The 23,737-nt window shown below is 43.8% G+C and overlaps 1 protein-coding gene across 12 annotated transcripts in view; it reads right to left on the bottom strand.

Moving 5' to 3' along the window:
* The window catches only part of BICRA (BRD4 interacting chromatin remodeling complex associated protein), a 96,217-nt gene that overhangs the window by 38,334 nt on the left and 34,146 nt on the right, over window positions 1-23,737 (bottom strand). For 2 of the 12 annotated variants that reach the window (XM_083753580.1, XM_083753584.1), the window contains exon 1: window positions 14,930-15,164. The exons of the other annotated variants lie outside the window; for them this stretch is intronic. The gene's annotated coding sequence lies outside the window, so the exon portion shown is untranslated. Of the gene's footprint in view, window positions 1-14,929; window positions 15,165-23,737 lie in introns of those variants that run through there. 12 annotated transcript variants of the gene reach the window in all.

Raw genomic sequence — 23,737 nt, 5'->3', positions numbered from 1 at the left:
CACCCCAACTTTTACACGGGAAGACACCCGAGGACACCAAAACCTGCATTCCTGTACCCGTGAAAATCTACGAAAGCATATATATATATATATATATATATATATATATATATATGATCTAAAAATGAATTAAAACAGCCACAAAGTAAAACAAGAATAAAACCAACACTAGAGGACATAAACAGTGCAAAGAGCACTAACACATTTTTTAAAACTTAAAGGCCTCAAAGAATTAAATGATCCTCATCTGGCACCAAAAAAGCCATAATATAGGATGTTGCATTTGATTAGGGCTACATGTCAGTAGACTCCATTTCAAACAAGTGTTACTCTGTGCTTGGAGGCAGAAACAAGACTGGATGAGGGAGACGGCCCTTCCTGTTAACCTACCAACGGATTGACACATTGGAAGGTAGTATGGGATACAGCACTCTCTGTGGAGGCACCCCAGCTATGGAATGGCCTCTCCCTACAAGTATCATCTTCTTCCTTTGGCGATTGCTTGTAGCCAAGTAAGGTTGTCTTCAATGAACACAGTCTTAATGGTGTGTCCATAGGTGACTGTGGAGGCCAATTCTGGATTCACACGTCCTTCCACAGTGATTCCAGGTGGGAGTTGATCATGGTGAGGGGTTTGCCAAACTGTGCCTTCCTCTTAGCATGTTTCTTCCCTTTCGTCCTGAGTTCGAGCATCTTCGAGGTCCACGACACCTTTGGTAAAGGCTGTTCTCCAATTGGAGCACTCACAGGCCAGTGTTTTCCAGTTGTCGGTGCTTATACTCCATTTTTTAAGATTTGCTTTGAGACAGTCTTTAAACCTCTTTTGTTGACCACCAGCATTATACTTTCCATTTTTAAGTTCAGAATAGAGTAGTTGCTTTGGCAGACGATAATCAGGCATCCGAACAACATGACCAGTCCAACGAAGTTGATGTTGAAGAATCATTGCTTCAACACTGTCCCCTAGAAGGTCGAAAACCATTTTGGGATTCAGGAAGGGTAGCTTTGGATATAGTTAGGAGATGGTCTCCTACAAGCATACCCAGGTGCTGACACTTTGGACATTTCCTATCTACAGTGGTACCTCGGGTTAAGAACTTAATTCATTCCGGAGGTCCATTCTTAACCTGAAACTGTTCTTAACCTGAAGCACCACCTTAGCTAATGGGGCCTCCAACTGCTGCCGCCGCACGTTTTCTGTTCTCATCCTGAAGCAAAGTTCTTAACCCAAGGTACTATTTCTGGGTTAGCAGAGTCTATAACCTGAAGCGTCTGTAACCCGAGGTACCTATTCCAGGTAGCTATGGAATACTGTCAAAAAAATCCTGTCAAAAGAATCTACTCCCCTGCAATGGATATATTACTGTTACTTTGAATTCTGTAACCTGCCTTGAGATGTTTGGACGATGGGTGGGTTAAAAATGCTCTGAAATAAATACTTCAAATTTGTAAACCTCATGGCTGTGAAGTTTCCGCCCACAGCTCAAAAATCAGAGATAGTCTACAGCAGTGTTTTCATACTCTCTCTATGCCTACCCACAAGTCCACAAATCCAGTTGCCAAATACTCAGTGGTAGCCAACTCTGTCCTTCTGGTAATTGTCTCTGCCATGGATGTCTTTTGAACTGCAGAGAATTTAGAGAGATTTTTCACTGTGTCAGGTGGAAGGTGTTCCTCTCCCCCAAGGGTTCTGATCCAGGGAACTCCATTGAGGGGCTGAAATCATACTTCATACTGGCACTCTGGAGATGCAAAAGCAGCTACTAATAAAAAGGAAGAGAACAACTCTTTTTTCCCCCTCCACAGCCCTCTCCACATGCTCAAGAAATTACATGGAAGAGAAATGGGGGCAACCAATATTAAGGCTAGTTAGTAAGCTAGCCAAATTTGAGGACCCTTGACTCCAGTAAGCCATCTGTGTTATGCAAGAAGAATTATTTCAGACAAACACATAACTATGCAACCTTGTAAATACTGTGGGAGCTGCGTGCATGCATACTTGTGTCTGTACATGCGGCATTTGAAAACCCTTTGATCCTTCTTACATTCTGCAACTGAGATTCATTTCTATAAGGCTTATCCCTGCTAAGTGGTTTTTCAGACTGAGCATGCATTCTCTCTACGAGTAAAAAATCTCAGTTCTGTCTGTCCAACACTTATACAAATACAGGTACTGGGGGAAAAGAGAACAAGTTGAAGGCACGGAGGAACACTATTTCTTTACAGCTGGAGAGAGAAGCAGCACAGGCTTTTTTCAAGCTCTCATCTTCAACGATCACACGAAACCAAGCACAAATGTAAAACTGGGGGAAGGCAATGAAGCTTCACAGATGGCAACCCATTTATTACAACAGCAAAACTGCAGAAAATATCTACAAAGAGGCAAAAGAAGCAGCTATGATGTGTTGATATCTTCCTGGAGGATTGCCTTCTCATTTACAGAAGTACAGTCCACCCAAAAATATATATTCAGACCACCACCCAGTTTACACTTTCATCCACCTACCAAGGGTTTTATTCTTACAGCTCTTCTGCAGGGGCTGCTGAACAATGAATGGTGCCTGAGGCAAAAAAAAGGCTTCCCCATTATGAAAACCAGCATCTGGTATTGTGTGCCAACACATGGTGTGTGTCGCTCTTGTTCCCCCTCCTCCGCCCTCCCCAGCTTGGCTGGGATTCATGTCCTGACCAATGGCACTAGGCTTGAATCACCGCAGACCTCTAAAGCAGCAAGACTGCCTGCCGAGCTGCAGCAGGGGGTGAGGGAGGGCCTGAAATGCCACTATAACCACAAAGGATTGTTGCAGAGGGGGGTCTTTGGCTACAGAAGGAATGGATACAACAGGCTATTGATGGCCATTCCGAGAAAGAGAAATGCATTGAGACTGGACAGCATCACGGGAGTGCCCAGCTGTTTATAGAAGGAAATTCGGTGCATGTTCAAATGTGAAATTTAGACAGACTGCCTCAAATCAAGTAAAGAAGAGACATAAAACTTGAGATGTGATTGTTTTTAGAACAATCTAGAATATTAAGGTTTTCAAGTTACACTTTCATCAGGGGCAGAATGAAATGGAGGCTAGATCGTAGGTATAAACAGAAAGCAAACATCTTATTCCTTTCAGAAACTGGACCCATCACAAAATGTTTAGTGCATCGAAAATCCGTGTGCAAGAGTGGCGTGGATTTTTAACATATAGGAATAGCTTTTAAAGTTGTCAACACAGATTTCAATTATGGGCCAGATTCAATAATGCAAAGGGGTGGCTCCTTATAATGATGTTTTTCCATATCTTATTCCCTCAGACCAACACAGAACACAGTAACAACTGCCCCTATTGAATCAGGTATGCATAAGGTCAGGCTTTATTTAAAAAAAATATTTACTGTCTATACTCTTCAATGAAATAAACAAGGCAGTATCCAACCAATATTATAAAATGTCCTGATATACCCTGAATAGGTAGAATGCTGAGCGGCTGGTGAGAGCACGTGTCTTCTACTTGGGATAAGGTTTATTTGTCTGTTTGTTTCTCATTGTTCAAATTTCTAGCCCCTAACTGCATGAAATGTAGGATTGGTGAGAGCACTTAATCCTATAGCTTGGGAAGGTTTCTTCTACTTCTCCTGTTAGGGTATTGCCATTTCATAGTATTTTAACTGGTGACTGATTGACATCATTTCATTGTACTTTACTGTATATTTTGATGTATTAATGTGCTGTTCACCGCTTTGGGGGCCTTGGGGCAGAAAAGATATAGAAACCACCATCACAGTAAAGAAATAATCCAACAGCAATAGCACCCCACCCCAAGCTAAGGTAAAAGGTAAAGGTACCCCTGCCCGTACGGGCCAGTCTTGCCAGACTCTGGGGTTGTGCGCCCATCTCACTTAAGAGGCCAGGGGCCAGCGCTGTCCGGAGACACTTCCGGGTCACGTGGCCAGCGTGACATCGCTGCTCTGGCGAGCCAGAGCCGCACACGGAAACGCCGTTTACCTTCCCGCTGGTAAGCGGTCCCTATTTATCTACTTGCACCCGGAGGTGCTTTCGAACTGCTAGGTTGGCAGGCGCTGGGACCGAGCAGCGGGAGCGCACCCCGCCGCAGGGATTCGAACCGCCGACCTTTCGATCGGCAAGTCCTAGGTGCTGAGGCTTTAACCCACAGCGCCACCTGCGTCCCTCACCCCAAGCTACACAGCACCAAATAACGAAGAAACCAGGACTAGTAAGCCATACCACAAAACAGACTTTCAAAGAAGCGTCTTAACCCATCATCTGACCATGCCCAATAGGATGGGTCGCTGAATCTTTCAGGGCAGTTTGTTCTGTTATCGGAATACTTCTTAATTAAAAGACACAGTTCTGGGCCTTTGCACCTCACTGGTGGAGGGAACATGCAATAAGATCTCTCCTGATGACAGCAGTGCTACTCTAGCAAGATCTCATACCAAGTAGTCAATACCTGTTATAGTGTCTTCTTTGCCAACAGATGAGTGAACCACCATGTATCCTTGACTTGTCCTTTTTATTTTCACCCCACCAGCATTTGATTATGTTACTATTAATAGTTCTGGTTCTGGATCCAAACCCATGTGTACCAGCTAACATTGGTTAGGCTTTGTGATTTTGCTGCAACATCACAGCACCAGTCCCTATTATGTTGTTGTTGTTTAGTCGTTTAGTCGTGTATGACTCTTCGTGACCCCATGGACCAGAGAACGCCAGGCACCTCTGTCCTCCACTGCCTCCCGCAGTTTGGTCAAACTCATGCTGGTAACCTCGAAAACACTATCCAACCATCTCGTCCTCTGTCGCCCCCTTCTCCTTGTGCCCTCCATCTTTCCCAACATCAGGGTCTTTTCCAGGGAGTCTTCTCTTCTCATGAGGTGGCCAAAGTACTGGAGCCTCAGCTTCACGATCTGTCCTTCCAGTGAGCACTCAGGGCTGATTTCCTTCAGAATGGAGAGGTTTGATCTTCTTGCAGTCCATGGGACTCTCAAGAGTCTCCTCCAGCACCATAATTCAAAAGCAACAATTTTTCGGCGATCAGCCTTCTTTATGGTCCAGCTCTCACTTCCATACATCACTACTGGGAAAACCATAGCTTTAACTATACGAACCTTTGTTGGCAAGGTGATGTCCCTATTATGACACCTATTATAAACCTGACAATCACTACAAATAACTTAAAAGAAAAATAAATAAAATAAGGCGGCCAACAGATTGAGGTTGAAGCCTGACAGGACAGAAGTACTGTTTTCGGGCGACCAGGGGTGGGCTGGTGTGGAGGACCTCCGGGTCCTGAATGGGGTAACTGTGCCCCTGAAGGACCAGGTGCGCAGCCTGGGAGTCATTTTGGACTCACAGCCGTCCATGGAGGCGCAGGTCAATTCTTTGTCCAGGGCAGCTGTCTACCAGCTCCATCTGGTATGCAGGCTGAGACCCTACCTGCTCACAGACTGTCTCACCAGAGTGGTGCATGCTCTGATTATCTCCCACTTGGACTACTGCAATGCGCTCTGCATGGGGCTACCTTTGAAGGTGACCTGGAAACTACAACTAATCCAGAATGTGGCAGCTAGACTGGTGACTAGGAGCGGCCGCCGAGACCATATAACACCGGTCCTGAAAGACCTACATTGGCTCCCATTATGTTTCTGAGCACAATTCAAAGTGTTGGTGCTGACCTTTAAAGCCCTAAATGGCCTTGGCCCAGTATACCTGAAAGAGCATCTCCACCCCCATTGTTCAGCAAGGACACTGAGGTCCAGCACCGAAGGCCTTTTGGCAGTTCCCTCACTGCCAGAAGCAAAGTTACAGGGAACCAGGCAGAGGGCCTTCTCGGTGGTGGTGCCCACCCTGTGGAATGCCTCCCCCCATCAGATGTCAAGGAAATAAACAACTATCTGACTTTTAGAAGACATGTGATGGCAGTCCTGTTTCGGGAAGTTTTTAATGTTTGATTTTATTTTTAATATTCTGTTGGGAGCCACCCAGAGTGGCTGGGAAAACCCAGCCAGATGAGCAGGGTATAAATAATAAATTGTTTTTGTTGTTGTTGGTTTCATGGGAATGATTTTTGGACTAGGGAAAGATTTAAGCTTTGTTCATTTTTGCTTATTTGTTAATTAATTAGTGTGTCTGAGAATGCTTTATTATTTGAGTATGTGTTTTTTAATGGGTGTTATATGAAATATTAATGTATTATATGATTCCCTCCACTCCCCCGCCATGTAATATGCATTGTATATCTTTTTCTTTGTGTAAGTTGCTTGAAGACCTTTGTGAGACAAACAACTAAAAAGTCTAATGAAAAAAGGAAAATATTTTTATTGTTTTGCAAACTTCTTCCAGGTTTTCTTACAATCAAGCAGTATACAAATTTTGCGAAATCAAAAAAAAATCAGCATAGCATCAGCAGCATAGCAGACTTCAGCAGGGTTTCCCAAGGGGGTTCAAATTTATCTCTTGAGGTTGATTGGACTGTGTTGGGAGGTGGGGAATAAAGATTATGGGGTTGAAAAGGGTCTCAAATGGAAAAGAAGTTTACAAGGTATTGTGCAAAAAGGGGGGGGGGGAGGAAAAAAAAACCATGAGCCTCAGAAATAACGGGCATTGGCATATGCAGAGTGTATCTCCCTTGCCAATTAGAAAGCTCTTATTTAGTAAGATGGTTCTACAATACAACAGTATTCCCAGACCATGCTGCTTTATTGTTTTGCTCCCTTTTATGTTTTATGACTCCTATTAAAGGTGACTAATGATCAATGAATGTTGATTAAATACTGATATTTCTTAACTTTTTTCTTAACTTGGGTTGGGGTTGATGACAACCTTATAAGCTATTCAAAGGGTCAATGAATTCAGAAGTTTGGGAAATGCTGGATTAGAGCATAGGCTGCCATGGGTGCCATACAGGAAACAGGGATTGGTGCCAAACCCGTGGAGGAGCAGGAGGAGCTTTGAGCTCAGATTCCAGATCTGGGAAAAATATGTCCTACCAGGATAGGAGGACAGGGTACAAGCACTCTTGGGTTATACTCTTGATTCTTCTGTTAAGCTTTTGTGTCCTTAGAGAAGCCACTTCACCTCTCCATGACTCTGTTTACCAATCAGAATATACTTGACAGCCTCCCAGGAGAGCTGCGAAGCTTGACTAATTAATGACTAAAAGGGAACCTAGAAGCCTCTTGGGAGTAAATGTAATATGTAGAAATCAGGTATTCTTAGCATTATAGTTTCCATTTAAAAATTCTACAAGACAAGAAAAACATAATAACCTTAGATTTAAAAAATTGCAGCCATTTGACATATATTCCAATTTCTGAAAGTATTTCTGAAAGCTTTCAACAGCAGAAGCAGATCGGCTGTGTGCTCTTTTATAGTTTAGAGTAAAAACCTGCATAAGGAGGAACAACTACCTGACCTCTGTAGGTGAGGAGCAAGATCATAACTAGCACTCGAGGAATATGTCGCTTAACTAAGGCTGGGAACCAGCAAGGAATTAGATATACATGAAAGCAATGAATTAAGTGAGATGAAGTATGCCTTGTATTTGCTATGCCATGGAAATCAAAGGGATAGTTAAGTCCTGGGCAAGAGTAAATACTATTGTGGGATGTAGTTCCCTTGGTAACTTTACCATTTAACCAACAGTCATATTATATCATGGATGTGCCAACTTTTAGGAGAAAGGGACGTGAGTGGTGCTGTGGTCTAAACCACTGAGCCTCTTGGGCTTGCCCATCAGAAGGTTGGCAATTTGATTCTGCCAGGTGGGGTGAGCTCCTGTTACTGTCCCAGCTTCTGCCAACCTTGCAGTTCAAAAGCATGTGAGCACAAGTAGATGAATAGGTACTGCTACGACAGGAAGGTAAATGGTGTTTCCGTGCACTCTGGTTTCTGTCACGGTGTTCCATTGCACCAGAAGCAGGTTAGTCATGCTGGTCACATGACCTGGAAAGCTGTTTTTGGACAAACGCCAGGTCCCTCGGCCTGAAGCGAGATGAGGGCCGCACCCCATAGTCGCCTTTAACTGGACTTAACCGTCCAGGGGTCCTTTACCTTACCTTACCTTACCTTACCACTGACAATTAATTACAAGATTCCTGATTACAGTTTCATTCTTTTAGAAGTCAAATGAGTGAAGAGAAAGAGAGACAGCCTGAGAAACAACGGACTCATGCTACTGTACTTCCTGTTTCATGTCAGCAGGTTTTTCAGAAAGGACCAGCTTCCAACTACTTTACATCAACAATATTGTACAAGCCAACTGTTGTTTGCCTGTTTCCGAGTTCTCTTTGTAAAAGCTCTCAATAGAGCAAGAACAGTATAAGCTTCATATAACTTCATATGATCACCTTCATAGCTACTAATTACTTCGCTGTTTAACCATCTCTTGACTTAATATTCTTAATATTTGAGGCTTATGAATCCACCATCAAGCCTGATCTGCTTTTTATATACCACCATCAAGCCATGCCTGGTGTGCTTCTCACCCTTTCACAATTTTCCCTTCCTGTTTGAAGATTTACTGTATTATCTGATAGCCAGAAAAAGATGTCTGAACAAAACATTTTACTTTAAAAGAAACACCACATTTTTTAAAGTTGGGTGAATAATATATGTTGCCTGAAATCTGCTCACAGGCAACTTGAATCCTATTAAGTTAGCTATTATTCTTCATGTATTCTACATATGCTTTCCTTTTGTTATTTTGGTGTAAATAGGCAAAGATTATCTTATGCACAAGTTCTATTTCCCCTCAGATATTATGCCATAATTTCTATACTTAGTCTAATCTTACAAAACAAGCTGTTTCTTCCACTCCCTGTGACATCCACCAACCAATTTCTGACTCTTTTACTAATTTACATAGTGTAATTTGCATAGGGCAATTAAGCTAATTTACATAGGACAATTTTACAAGCAAAATTTACTTAGAGAGTGATTTAATTTTACTTGCATATTTTACTTGCATTTAGTAAACAAAACTAAAAATGTTGACACTGCCAAGTTTGACTAAAATTGTATTTGCAATTGGCATTCATTCATTCATTGTTGTTGTTATTGTTATTTATTCAATTTATATACCACCATTTATCAAAAGATCCTAGGGCAGTGTACAACATTAAGAAGACATTTTATGGAGCAAAATAATAAAATATAATAAAAACATAGCAATAGATAGTATAATAACATAATAATCATAGTAACAGTCCCCCCGATCAGCTTTAACATAAACTATTAAATGGCCAAAGGCCTGAGTAAAGAAGAATGTTTTGCCTAGCATCTGAAGACATGTAATGATGGTGCCAGGCAAGTCTCTCTGACAAGAGCATTCCACTGACAGGGTACCACCACCAAAAAGGCCTCTTGTTGTGGCCCTCCAAATCTCCTGGGGAGGCGGGACATAAAGAAGGGCCTTGGATGACAAGCACAGAGTCTGGGTTGGTTCATAAATTTATGAGACAGAATATTTTCGGGGGGGGGGGGACTTAAAATGTTTTTGCCCTAGATGACTTACACTAACAAGCTTTCCCTTGTTCAGACATAACAAGTGACTGACATTAGTTGAAAACAGAAGTAAAAGCGTCTGATTTTCTCCTATGGACTTAAGAGAAATATTTGCAGGAGCCGGAGGCTTATGCATGTAATGCTAAACTAAGGTTAAAATGTGCAAATGCAACTAGTACCAATGTCAGAGCTCCTGCCAACCCAGCAGTTCGAAAGCACGTCAAGTGCAAGTAGATAAATAGGTACTGCTCCTGCGAGAAGGTAAACGGTGTTTCCGTGCGCTGCTTTGGTTCGCCAGAAGTGTCTTAGTCATGCTGGCCACATGACCCAGAAGCTGTACGCCGGCTCCCTCGGCCAGTAAATAATAATAATAATAATAATAATAATAATAATAATTTATACGCCGCCCATCTGGCTGGGTTTTTCCAGCCACACTAGGTGGCTTCCAACAGAATATTAAAATACAATAACCTATTAAACATTAAAAGCTTCCCTAAACAGGGCTGCCTTCAGATGTCTTCTAAAAGTCTGATAGTTGTTTTTCTCTTTAACATCCAGAGGGAGGGTGTTCCACAGGGCAGGTGCCACCACCGAGAAGGCCCTCTGCCTGGTTCCCTGTAACTTGGCTTCTCGCAGTGAGGGAACCACCAGAAGGCCCTCGGCACTGGACCTCAGTGTCCAGGCAGTGTCCAGGCAGTAAAGCAAGATGAGCGCCACAACCCCAGAATCATCCGCGACTGGACCTAATGGTCAGGGGTCCCTTTACCTTTACCTTACCAATGTCAGAGAGGCAAGAGTTCTCCCAGGTTTTATCTATTCTTACAGGTATAGGTGTAGATGATCCCTCCTCAGAGGCTAAGATTCATCTAAACCCTGAATCTGGGACCTGGCTGCCCGTTTTCTGTTTTCAGCATTTTGCATAGCACACAGCTATCCTCACCAAGTAAGTTCACCTTTTCTTGGTGCTCCTTGCCTAGGCATACAAGGCTCTCCCCTCTGAAGAAAGTAGTTAAGTGGCTTTTAAATAGGGCAGCAATCAGAAAATGACCAACACTTACACACACCTCAAGGCAAATATATTTACAGTTGTACCTCCAGTTACGAACTTAATTCGTTCCGGAGGTCCGTTCTTAACTCGAAACCGTTCTTAACATGAAGCGCACTTCCGCTAATGGGGCCTCCCGCTCGCATCCTGGGGCAAAGATCGCTACTGGGAGCATCTACTTCCAGGTTAGTGGAGCTCGTTACCCGAAGCGTTTGTAAGGAGGATGGTATGTATCCCGAGGTTCCACTGTACAGAAGTGCATACAAGTTAAATCAGCTCAGCTGTACTGAGCTGAGCAGGCAAGAGGCATATTTTTCTCCCTCCGTTCTGTTGCATTCTGATAAGGTGCTTATGCAATGCTTAAATCTCATTTTAATTGTGACAAACCACTTTCTGTTAATGGATTAAAGAACTGAAGGAAGGATTTGTATTATTTATATAGTTAATTATTTTCATTTTCCTCCCCTTCGCCCACATCTAGAACACATGTTTTACTGACACTAGTCTGGTTGCAGTTCATCCACATACACCCCCGCCACCACTTTGAGGTTTCATACATCTGATCCCGTCTTGCTGTCACAAGCAAATATTTCTGATATCTCCCCTGGAGGATTTGTTGCATTACTCACACAGAGCAAAAGTACAACTGTGCTTACTCATGCTTTGTAAATATTCTTGAATATAAGCATTTGGGAGAGCTGGGAGACACTTCCACAAAGCACTTCTACAAACACGCAAGGCATGCAGAGGGGAAAATGAAATCCATCGAAACACTTTTCTATTAAAGGATTATTAAATAGATGGGGGGAGAAGACAAGGGGAGTTGCATCCATTTTATTTCTCAATGTTCAGGTTAACTATTTTTTATTTTAAAATATTGTGATGGCTAAGAAACCATAATGAGGCACCACAATCCTGGGACTCCTTGTGAGTAAGTGGTTTCAGGAGAGCAGCCAAACTCTTGAAGAGGAAAAAAAGATCAGAGCCAAGAATGGGGCTCTTATTTTCCAAATGATGGTTTGCTAAATTTGGAAGGAATTAGATTTTTTTTAAAAAAAGACAAAAATATGTTTATTGTAGTGTAGCCCAGATTCTAAGAAAGAAAAATGTTCCTATGCCCTTACTTTCTTTCTGCATCAAACGTTATTTCTCGTTTTTATTTATCAGAACAGAGGAGAACATATTTTTGGCAACAGGAATGTTTAAATGTTTCGGTAACAGCTGTGCAAATGCATACTGAATTGACTGTAATAATATTAGGAGCCGAGCTACAGTTTCTTTTGCAGCTTCTCATTCTGTTCAAAGCAGGGAGAAGCTTACTGCCAACAGTAGTTCCAACTCGATTTATTATGCGATAACACTTGATGTTAAGTCTATTTTTAGAACTCATATGCGCGTGCGCCACGCACTTGCGAAACCAGGAAGAGGCAACAAAGCAAGGAAAAAAGGGAAAAAAACCTTCCAGTGACACAATCTGCAGTGGAGGTGATACTGAAGCCTCCATCTGCAACACAGTGACAAAACAAACAACCAAGTCCTCCCAGATGTTTGAAACTCTCTTGCTTACTACACTTTCACTGCTAAACAATAGCAATAGCTAAACCATGGCGCAGAGAATGGTCTGAGGGACATGATGTAGCTTTACTGTAAGCTCCCTGAAAGAGAGACATCATCATCATCATCATCATCATTATTATTATTAATATTATTATTATTATTATTCAAAGCATGTATGCCATGCCTTTCTAGCACATTTTGAACATTCTGAACTTAGAGTAAGTAAAAGTGATAAGTGAAGCAGCATTATCAACAATGGGACGTGGGTGGTGCTGTGGTCTACAGAGCCTAGGGCTTGCCGATCAGAAGGTGGGTGGTTTGAATCCCCGCGACGGGGTGAGCTACCGTTGTTTGGTCCCAGCTCCTGCCAACCTAGCAGTTTGAAAGCACATCAAAGCGTAAGTAGATAAATAGGTACCGCTCCAGCGGGAAGGTAAACGGCATATCTGTGCGCTGCTCTGGTTTGCCAGAAGCGGCTTAGTCATGCTGGCCACATGACCTGGAAGCTGTCTGCAGACAAATACCAGCTGCCTCAGCCTCTAGAGTGAGATGAATGCGCAACCCCAGAGTCGTCTGCAACTGGACCTGACGGTCAGGGGTACCTTTACCTTTACCTATTATCAACAGGAGAAGCCCCAAGGCTCTGGCCAGGGCCATAGGAGCCAATTATTAGGGGCTGAGGTCCCATTGGCTCCCCCAATAAAATATTTGAGGGGACTGCCCCCCCCCAGTTTATGGGCATTACCATTCAAATGGTGCGCATGCACCACGTCTTGTGATCAATTATGCAAGGCAGGGCTTACCTGCCCCCCCCATATCTTATTCAAGTTGGCACCTCTGGCTAGGGCCACCTCTCAGGTGCTTATTTTACATCATACTTTCTCATAGCAGCCTAGAGGAAGAGAGGAAACCGGTTTGTATGAAGCCAAATGATTTGTCCAGGTAGCCACGTATTGCCTGCTCCTGACTAACAGTGAATCTCCTGTTTCCCTGGCATCAACTGCTACCTGATCCTTTCAAGTGGAGATACCAAGGACTGAACATAGGACTTTCTGCATGAAAAACATGTGCTACTACTGAGCTATGGTCATTCGCAAGAGAGAGCAAGCAGAATGTACAACCTGCACCTGTGGGGCCTAGTGGCTGCCATGCCCCGTTAAAGTGTGTTGGCAAATTTCACTTCAGAATTAACTTTTCCATACATCTTAGGCAAGCATGCAAGTCACTTTTTGTTCTTCCTTATTTTGAATAATAGAGGAAGTTAATCCTCTGAGTATTCCATATCAACATAATTAGAGGTTGCAATTAAAGTACATCGTCTTACGGGGGCGGGGGAATTCTGTGCTAACATACAGTCTATTGGATACTTAGGCATGTAAGAATACTTCTCAGGCATGGCTTTTCATGCAGATAGTAAGCCCAAGAGTGTCATCTCTTGAAAGCTAACAGCTTGTTAGGTAGGGTAAATGTCACCTAGGATTGCCAACAGGAGGCAGTGTAATTAGCATAGAACTGCGAGGCAACTTTGGAAGCCAGGAGGAAAACATATTTTGTGACTGAGGCTGAAATCTACAGAATTTGCAGCCTGGCATACTTGAGAAGGCTTAGCCCCACTGACTCCAAATGGGGAAAAGCTGGCTTATGTTTATGGCTCCTGGATAGCAGAAAATCAGATCAAGAGCAGTGTGTGTAACAGGAATGCAGCACTTCCTGCAGGTATTAACCCTTCAGTATCCTTACTAGGAACTTACTATGTCAACCCAAAGGATGTATTACTTTATCCAAGTTGCAAACTTTTGATGTGGTGAAGACACTTCGTGCCTCCAATCTGGCCCTATAGCTTTGCTATTCCTGGCGGCACTGTTGCCACTCCCCTCAACACACTTCTCAGAAGAATACATGTGAGCCAGCCTTACCAACACACAAACCTACTCCCAAACTGAGACATTCAATTCACCACTCTTTTCTACGGCCCTCTCTGCACTTTCCTCCAAGACCTTGTATGAGTTTCAACAAGTATCCAGAAGAGTTATACAGCTAGATCCACCCACTAAATACTGTATGTTTTTGAATTCTATTTTTGAAAACACCAGTCTCACATATAACATGAAAGACAATATTTGAAATGGAGGACAGTTTCAAAAATAGCTTGTGATGTGGCGTGTGGATTTGCAGCTGAAAGGTGGGAAGGGCAGAGGAAAGACAAAAATCCCATTGCAGTCAGAGCTGTCTTAAACATATGCAATGCCGGGGTGCAAAGATCTGTCTGGCAGCCCCCGCCCAAGGTTGCCCAGTCCCAGGCACGCAGGAGGGCGGAGCTGGCTGGCCGCCTCAGCATCTCGCTGGCTTGGTTGCCCCCGAACTTGCAGCGCAGAGCTGCCCGCAGCAGAAGAGCCCGTCGCGGCGCTCCAACCAATGGGTGGGCTCTTCCCCAGACTCAACTCTCAGGCCCCGGACTCTCGGCCTGGTGCCCCTGAGAGCCGGGTGCCCCACACCCCTAGCGCCTATGGGTAAGACGGCCCTAGCAGGCATACACCCACACCTAACCTACACCCCTTCTGTTGTGCCCAAAGCAGTTCTTTGGAACTTGGTCAATGTGGGTTGTAGCCAATGCAGTAATAAGTTAAAGTCGCTTAGCAGTATACTTGTTCTGCTGGTAAAATGTTTTGCACAAGCGAACACTGTTGCGCAAGAGAATGCATAAGCAGGTTGCTGGCAATTCTGTTCTGCGATAGACTACAAACCTGTTGCATGTGTTCCCGCTAATGCTACTGTCATACCGGATTCTTCTGTTATACCTTAAAACTCACCTGTCAGCTAGCACAAGAGATACAACCCTGCGTCCTGAATGTTGTTGCTGCTCTCCCATTCAAACTTCACTGAAAACCTCAATGTCATGTTTCCACGCAAATCTCTTGGTTGTATAGCCTGACCTTTCTTTCCTCCACAGAGCAGCCAAACTGCTGCCTTTGCTTGGCTTCCTTTTCTTTTGAAACATAATCACCTAGTAGTCCAATGCTGTGGAATACTACCCCTCTAATGGTTATCTAGGGGTAAAGCTGATCTTGGTCTTATACACGAGCACATAATGGGCATTTGTACACATCACAAAGTTGCCCTTTCTGAATCTGTCCAACATGGAAACAGAAGCAGCTGGTTATCCTTCAAAGAAGGATACTGGGGAAGGTGACAACAGGAAAGACACTGGGGAAGGTGACAACAGGAAAGGACAAAATAAAAGAAGCGCCCTGCAGGATCAGACCAAAAAGTATGCCTAGTCTAGCAACCTGTTTCCCCACAGAGGCTACCTGTACCTTCTGGAAAACCTACAAGCAAGAAAAGGTGACTGTTCTGTTGCGCCTTTTAGAAGTGGTAAGCCAGGAGGTGCCACAACATAGCCATTAACAGACTGTGAGTTTGCCTAATTCCCCTTTAAAGCCATCTTATTGGAACCACCCTATCGGTTGACACCAAATTCTGTACACGGTTGAGAGTTGTGGTTTTACCACTTCAGTTGTGGATCCTATGGTGGTAGCAGCCATCCTCCAAATGCTCACACACAACCACTTTTACCAACCAACACTTGTAAATGTGAGGCTTTGTGTGAGACCCAGACAGAGGTGACCGAAGCAACCCAAAGTCTTCATGGATTATGTCTGAAGTAGTAAGACTATTGGCCCAAGGTACATCACAGAGCACAGCATAGGGTTAAAAGATCTCAAATGATCTCCTCAAATGGATGATATTCTTATAAATAATGTGGGGCTAGACAGACCTTTCTCTGAGCTATTTCTTGTGTTCCTAAGCTAGGAACAATGGACATATATTAGTTATGCCTCAGAGATTCAGTGTATGTACACGTTGTAATTTTTAAAACACACTGGTCTACCACAGGAATTTCTCTCTCTCTCTTGCTTTTTTTCTTTTTTTAAGTACACCATGTAAGCTTCAAAACCCAAACCTTTTCTAGACCCTCAAGCTACCCAATCTTTCAAGGCCTAAGTGACAAAGCCAAAAGACTAGTCAAGAAAAAGTTGGGGAGGACCTGATTCCCTCTTTACCAGGTGCAGCTATAAAAAGTAGTTCCCCTTAAGCATGCTTTTGCTCTCACCCCACAGGGACAGTAAGGTAAGGTAAAGGACCCCTGGATGGTCCAGTCCAGTCAAAGGTGACCATGGGGTGTGGTGCTCATCTAGCTTCAGGCCAAGGGAGCCGGCGTTTGTCCACAGGCAGCTTTTCTGGGTCATGTGACTAGCACGACTAAACCGCTTCTGGCACAACGGAACACAGTGACGGAAGTCAGAGCGCACGGAAACGCCGTTTACCTTTCTGGCGTGCTTTCAAACTGACAAGTTGGCAGGAGCTGGGACAGAGCAACAGGAGCTCACCCCATTACAAGGATTCAAACTGCCGACCTTCCAATCCGCAAGCCCAAGAGGCTCAGTGGTTTGGACCACAGCACTACCCACGTCCCTGCAAGGACAGTAGACAGCAACAAAAGTGCTGCTGCTGGTGTCGCTGCTTTGATGGTCAACGTCATTTTTTTGCTTTTTACTTTCTCTAATATGCCTTGACGTTCTCTGCAAAATGGAAAATAATAAAACAAACAAATGTAACTCAACATGGGGAACCTATCAGCTCCAGCAATCTGTTCCAGCCAGTGGGGCCAGTGGTTGAGGATGATGGGAGTTGCTGTCCAGTAATATCTGGAGGGCTAAAGGTTTCCCAGCCCTGATCTAACGTTTGCTTGATGGGTAAAAAGGTAAAGGTAAAGGACCCTTGACAGTTGTCCAGTTGCAGATGCGCTCATCTTGCTTTACAGGCTAAGGAAGCCAGTGTTTGCCCGCAGACAGTTTTTCTGGGTCATGTGGCCAGCATGACTAAGCCGGTTCTGGCGCAATGGAACACCGAAACCAGAGCAGTGCACGGGAACGCTGTTTACCTTCCTGTCGTAGCAGTACCTATTCATCTACTTGTGCTCACATGCACATAAATATGAGCGGTACCTATTTATCTACTTGCACTTGCGTGTTTTCAAGCTGCTAGGATGGCAGGAGCTGGGACCGAGCAACGGGAGATCACCCCGTCATGGGGATTCGAACCACTGACTTTCTGATCGGCAAGCCCAAGAGGCTCCAGTAGTTTATTTTAGATGCAATTTTTCTATTACTATGTTAGTAAGATAGCATTATGCAATTAACAGAACAGAATGCTTCTAATTTGGGTTACAAACTTGCTATTTCTGCTTTTACTAGCAGCTTGGCATGTAGAAATTCAGCCAGCAATGCTTTTCCCACTTGAAACCTCTCTGTTTACCTGTCACATTTTTCGTGTTAGGCTGCTCCTAAAGAAGCCTTGCATTGAAGTACTAGCCTGGAAGTTACTGGTGACCAGGAACTACATGCAGGGGAGCACATGAAATTCCACATAGGCAACTGAGGAGAGATGAAGGAAGGACAGAGGTGTTCCTGCTCTCCACTGCACCCAGCATAGAAATGATGTGGAATTCTCCATCCCTCCTCTGCCAACCCCCAGGAAGCTAGTAAAAATAAAATAAAATTGCACAGTAGTAATTTATATTTACAAGGTTGTGTTAAAAGGCAAAGGAGCTAAGGACTAAGGCTGGAGTAGCAGCACTAGTATGATGAAGATGGGGTAGGAATTAGAAGGAATGGATATATAGCAAGTTACACAACTGAAGATCTCAGGCTATGTGAGAAACTCACATTTGCAGCATGGCAGCAAAAATATGAAAACAAAAGTTGCATCTCAGTTGCCAGACTAAATTACTGTGTAATTTGAGAACTACTGTACCATCTGATTTATAAAAGAGATCCCCCGCCTCACTCCTCCCCAAAAAGGCTTGCTATTTACATCATGGTGTAAATGTGAAAGCAGAATTGCTTTTATGTTTGGAAATTACTGTCTCTCTCTGTTTCTGATGTAATGAACAAACCAATCTTAGTTGATGAAGTATCCCAGTGTAAGTACTTAAAGAGAAATAAAAGTTTCTTAACTGGGTTATACAGCAGTTCATTTGCAGGGGTTATGAAAGGCTTGCCTAGAATGTTTCATTTATGTTAAGTCAGTTCAAGGAACTGTGCTGTGTTGTGGTAAATATAACTTGTATTCTATGAAGCTGGTGGAAGTGAAGCTGATTCCCCACTTTTCTCTTTCTGCAAGTGTTCACTTTTTTCTTTCTTTTTCTTTCTTTTTTGCTGCTGTGCCATTGCTTTTCAGAAAGTAATAATAAAAAAACTCACCAGATACTGCATACATCTGTTATTTTATTAATTCAAGCTAGGGAGCCCATTTAAAGCTCCACAATTTAAGCAATAGGAGCACCTGCTATTTCCTTGATGACTAGATTCATGCATTACAAAACTAGCTGATCTCCAAACAAACGGTTTCTTGGCTCCAAGTAGGCAAAAGAAAGTTTTAAAAATATCAGCACACACAGCGGTAGATGTTGGTGTCAATCTTAAGAGGGGTTTTCTGAAAGGAATGAAACCTTAGCAATGTATTCCCCCACTCCGCCCCCGGGTCAACTTGTCTTATATTTGTTCATTTGGCACAGCACAACAATGAGTACAAAAGCAACTGCATTTGTCTGGAGATTTCATTAACAGTATTTATATTAGTATTTATATCAGTGTTTCTACTCAGCACTCCACATGCTGCATGTACATGTCACAGGAAGGAGTATACAGTACAGCTGAGGATTTCAAATGTTAACCAATAATTCCCTGTACACATTGAGCAATGGAAATGCCTGTTCTAATTATCATCTTATAGAGGTTGGATAGCCATCTGTCATGGATGTTTTAGCTGAGATTCCTGCACTGCAGAAGGTTGGACTAGATGACCCTTGGGGTCCCTTCCAACTCTAAGACTCTATGATTATATGAAAAGAGAAAAGGAAATATTCCAAGAAAGGGGAGGAGATACAAAGACAGTCAACAAACAGCGGAACACCACAATAAAAATATATAGTATAAAGCCCATTTGTGATGACAAAATTTTCATAGTATCTGATTTCCTCGGCCCTTTTATAAAATTCAGTTGAAAAGTTGCATATTGTTATTGGTTTCTCAGCTTAACACATTGCACAGTAATAAAGCAAGGAAACTCTAATGGCAACAAACCTGCTTGATTTGCCAATAAAAATCAGGATACTGACAACTATAAAACCCATCAATCTGAACTGTTTTAACCATGGCCAATTCCCAAGGTATTCAAAAGCATGAACAAGTTTCATTTGCCCTGAACACAATGTCTAGTACGGCTCTCCTTTTTAAAAGATTATATATATGGGCCTCGCTCTGGCACCTTTATGATCCTTCAAGACTTTCCTACCATATTTAATGTGAAACATGACAGTCAACAAACCAACAACAACAAAGGATTTCACTTTATGATTCCCCCTAAAAGTTTATGCCCTGTGCAGTAGTATTTTTAAACGGCAGAACTAACAGCAATGCTTGACGAAAGTTATTCTACTTTGTAAATTAAAGAGATGGACTGGAGAACATAGTATTAGTTCATGCAAGACATTGTCTTCCAAAAATATTTTAGAGCAGATGAGACATGTAAGTACAAAGTGATAAATAAACCCTTTCCTCATTTGCAGATAGCCCTCTGAAGCCTATTGCCCTAGGAGACTTTCTGGAAACTCAAAAGAACAATGTTAAGCAATATGGTCTATTATTGCCCTGTTCACCATTCTTTAAACATCTGGATTTTTGCACTAGCCATTACAGGAGAAAACATATATATACAATTACAGAATTCCACTATAGGGTTGTGAATGGTTCTAAACCAAGTCAGAGGGAGCAAGCTGGAGAATCATTGTGGGTGGGACTCCAGAGATACTGGGAAGATTTTATTAAAGCATGCTCAGGGTGGATAACAACCTAAAATCTGGTAAGAACATATAAAATAAAATCACTTAAAACCTACAGTGCCTGAATGTTCTTATCCTCTTCCAAAGACTGGGACAAATAAAAATGTCTTTGAATACCACCTGAAGATGGAAGGGATTGCCTAATCTCCCTAGGAACGGAGTTCCAGAGGGACCACCTGGCCATCTGGAGTAGTAGTACTGCAAGAAGAGCTTTTACCTCCGATTGTAAACTGTGTTTTGGGAGACAAGGAGGAAGGTCCTCTTTCAGGCACTTGGGTCTCAAATCATTTTAGGGCTTTGTATACTAGTGGAAGGGACGCGGGTGGTGCTGTAGGTAAAACCTCAGCGCCTAGGACTTGCCGATCGCATGGTCGGCGGTTCGAATCCCCGCGGCAGGGTGCGCTCCCGTCATTCGGTCCCAGCACCTGCCAACCTAGCAGTTCGAAAGCACCTCCGGGTGCAAGTAGATAAATAGGGACCGCTTACCAGCGGGAAGGTAAACGGTGTTCCGTGTGCTGCGCTGGCTAGCCAGATGCAGCTTGTCACGCTGGCCACGTGACCCAGAAGTGTCTGCGGACAGCGCTGGCTCCCGGCCTATAGAGTGAGATGAGTGCACAACCCTAGAGTCTGGCAAGACTGGCCCGAACGGGCAGGGGTACCTTTACCTTTACCTTATACTAGTGGGTGGCGTTGTGGTCTAAACCACTGAGCCTAGGCTTGCAGATTGGAAGGTTGGCGGTTCGAATCCCCGCAACGGGGTGAGCTCCTGTTGCTCGGTCCCAGCTCCTGCCAACCTAGCAGTTCAAAAGCATGTCAAAGTGCAAGTAGATAAATAGGTACTGCTCCATCGGGAAGGTAAATGGCATTTCCATGCGCTACTCTGGTTTCACCAGAAGCAGCTTAGTCATGCTGGCCACATGACCCGGAAAACTGTCTGCGGACAAATGCCAGCTCCCTCGTCCAGTAAAGCGAGATGATCACCACAACCCCAGAGTCGTTTGTGACTGGACGTAACTGTCAGGGGCCCTTTACTTTTTTATACTAGTGCTAGTATACTAGCACCTTGAATTGGGTCTGGAAGCTCAAAAGCAGCCAGAGCAATGCTCTCATCTTGGAGTGATATGTTCTCCTCTGGTCACTCTGCTCAAAAGCTAAGCTGCCACATTCTACCCCAGCCATATGGTTTTTAAGAGCAATTTGATGGAGCACACATTGTAGTAATCTATAAAGGAGATTGTCAGGCAATGCATATGAGGAAATAGAATTGTGAATTCTGAACAATGAGCTTTGGAAACAAATGAAAACTCAACAATTTACCAATAACTCATTCCTGCAACAGCTGATGTTCAGACAAAAATATTACAGCCAATAACCAACTCAGACTGCACTCCTAAGCCTTCTTACAAAGATGGAAATGCAAGTTAAGCTCCACTAAAATAAGTGAGAACATGTAAACATACTTGCGAGCACACTTTATGTCTCAAAAATCATACAAAACTGACAGCAAAAGAAGAGGCCCCCTCACAGCCTCCAGTTAATTGTATCTGGGAAACTCCAGGTATCTTTGGTTTTGACAATCTGTCTCAGCCCTATACAAATGGATTTTTTACTACACGATGCAATTATTTTTAAGTACTAGAAATAACAAGTGTGTCTCTTGGTATGTGTGGTTGCTCTTACAACCCTCTAAACCCTTGAATCTCTTCTAAGAAATAAAATCTTGGGGCCATATGAGGCTTTCTTCAACATGTGTTAAAATACAGCTTTGCTCAGTGAATAAACAACCAAATTTATATAGTAATGTTAGTACCAGAAACAGCAACTTTACTAGTGGATACTTAAATAGCATTCAAAACCGCGCACACATAGACACCATCAGATGACTCAGTACTATTACAAACTTGCTTCTAGACAGTTTAGCTTCCTAGTCAAACACCTGGATCCCATGTTAATTTGCCAAAGCAAGCCTTTCATGTGGGAACTTTGTAGCAACATGTCAGTCTGCTGTTTTAGACACTAGATCAATTTATCTACAACAGTTGACTGAAGACACCATTTTCTGTTCCTGCAAGGAGACCACACACCCCGCGACTGCCCCAATTGAAGTGGGACATCCTGTAATTACAGAAGCCACCTCGGCTTCTGATTGGAACCCGGGATGTCCTCTTTTGGCTTCCACAAGAGCACTGCCCCAAAAGACACACATCCCAATTTTCCTCCACAGCATGTTGGAGGGTGTGAGATCAGGCCACACAAACGACAACTCCTGCAGAAGCTGTGTTGGAAGAGGAACGGCAACAAATAGAACAATTAAGGGTTCACAAGTAAAGTTGATATAACAGAATATGGAGCTTGAATTCTAGTTGAATTCTAGTACTTTATGGCCCAAGGCTGGGATCTACTCGGTTTTCCTGAACTCAATCCCCAGAGCAATTTTGAGCCACAGAAGGGAACTGGCATGTACAACATAAAACTGGCAAGCAGTATGAAGCCCCTGCATTGACCAGGCGTGCCATAAATTTGAAGGCTCTGGTCTTCTGCCAATGCCTGGTCAACTGCATGCTTGCTGCCCTTTAGATTCCATATTAAGCTTACAGTTCAAGCCTTTTCTCTGCTTCAAGAAACTGAACCTTGGGCTAGAACACACACACACACACACACACACACACACACACACACACGATTCAGCTAAGCCAGGGGTCAGCAAACTTTTTCAGCAGGAGGCCGGTCCACTGTCCCTCAGACCTTGTGGGGGGCCGGAATATATTTTGGAAAGAAAAAAAAAAAGAATGAATTCCTATGCCTCACAAATAACCCAGAGATGCATTTTAAATAAAAGCACACATTCTACTCATGTAAAAACATGCTGATTCCCAGACCGTCCGTGAGCTGGACTGAGAAGGCGATTGGTCCGGATCCGGCCCCGGGCCTTAGTATGCCTACCCATGACCTAAGCCCAAGAACTGAATGCTGAAGCAGCTCACTTGATGGGACAGAGCTGTAACAATGACCTCTTGGCAGCAGTGCTGTTGCCAATACCACATACTGGCAGGGGCCATGGGCCAGATGACTCCCATGGAGATCGCCCGTGGGCTGGACTGGCGCACTGCGGCGCTGGAAATCGCATCTGCGCATGTCTGTGGCACTGGAAAATGCTTCTGCGCATGCCCAGACGCCGAAAATTGTGCCTGCACAGAAGAGATTTCCACTGTGTGGACATGTGCAGATGCGATTTCTGGTATCTGCGAGTGTGCAGACGCGATTTCCAGCACTGCATGATGAGTCCCCATGCCACACTACACCAGTTTAGCGCAGCGAGCTGGGGACTCACCTAGTGGGTGGCTCGGTTTGGAGGTGGCCCGAGGGCCGGTAAAATGGTCTTCGTGGGCCACATCCAGCCCATGGACCGCATGTTGCCGACCCCTGGGCTAGGTAGTGACAAGGCCAAGGCTGGGCTGACAAACAGATGGAGTCAATCCAGTGATCCAGCCACACAGCCCCAACCTCGCCCCTCCCAGTATGCAGTAGCAATGCTGCAGCTGGGAAGATATTGTAGCACCTCCGTCCCACCAAGTGAGCTATTACAGCATTTTATCGCTGGGCTTGAGGTCCCTCACCTCCTTTGTAGCACACTCCTTCTCACAGAGGTGAATGACAGTAGCAATATGGGAGAAAGCAAAAGAGGGGCAAGCCACTCCTGGCTGACTGCAGCCTT

This window comes from Podarcis gaigeae (genome assembly GCF_964106915.1).
Source record: "Podarcis gaigeae genome assembly, chromosome: 8".
Taxonomy (NCBI): domain Eukaryota; kingdom Metazoa; phylum Chordata; class Lepidosauria; order Squamata; family Lacertidae; genus Podarcis; species Podarcis gaigeae.
Note: the sequence above shows the minus strand (reverse complement) of the source record. Positions and strands in the feature narration are given on the sequence as shown.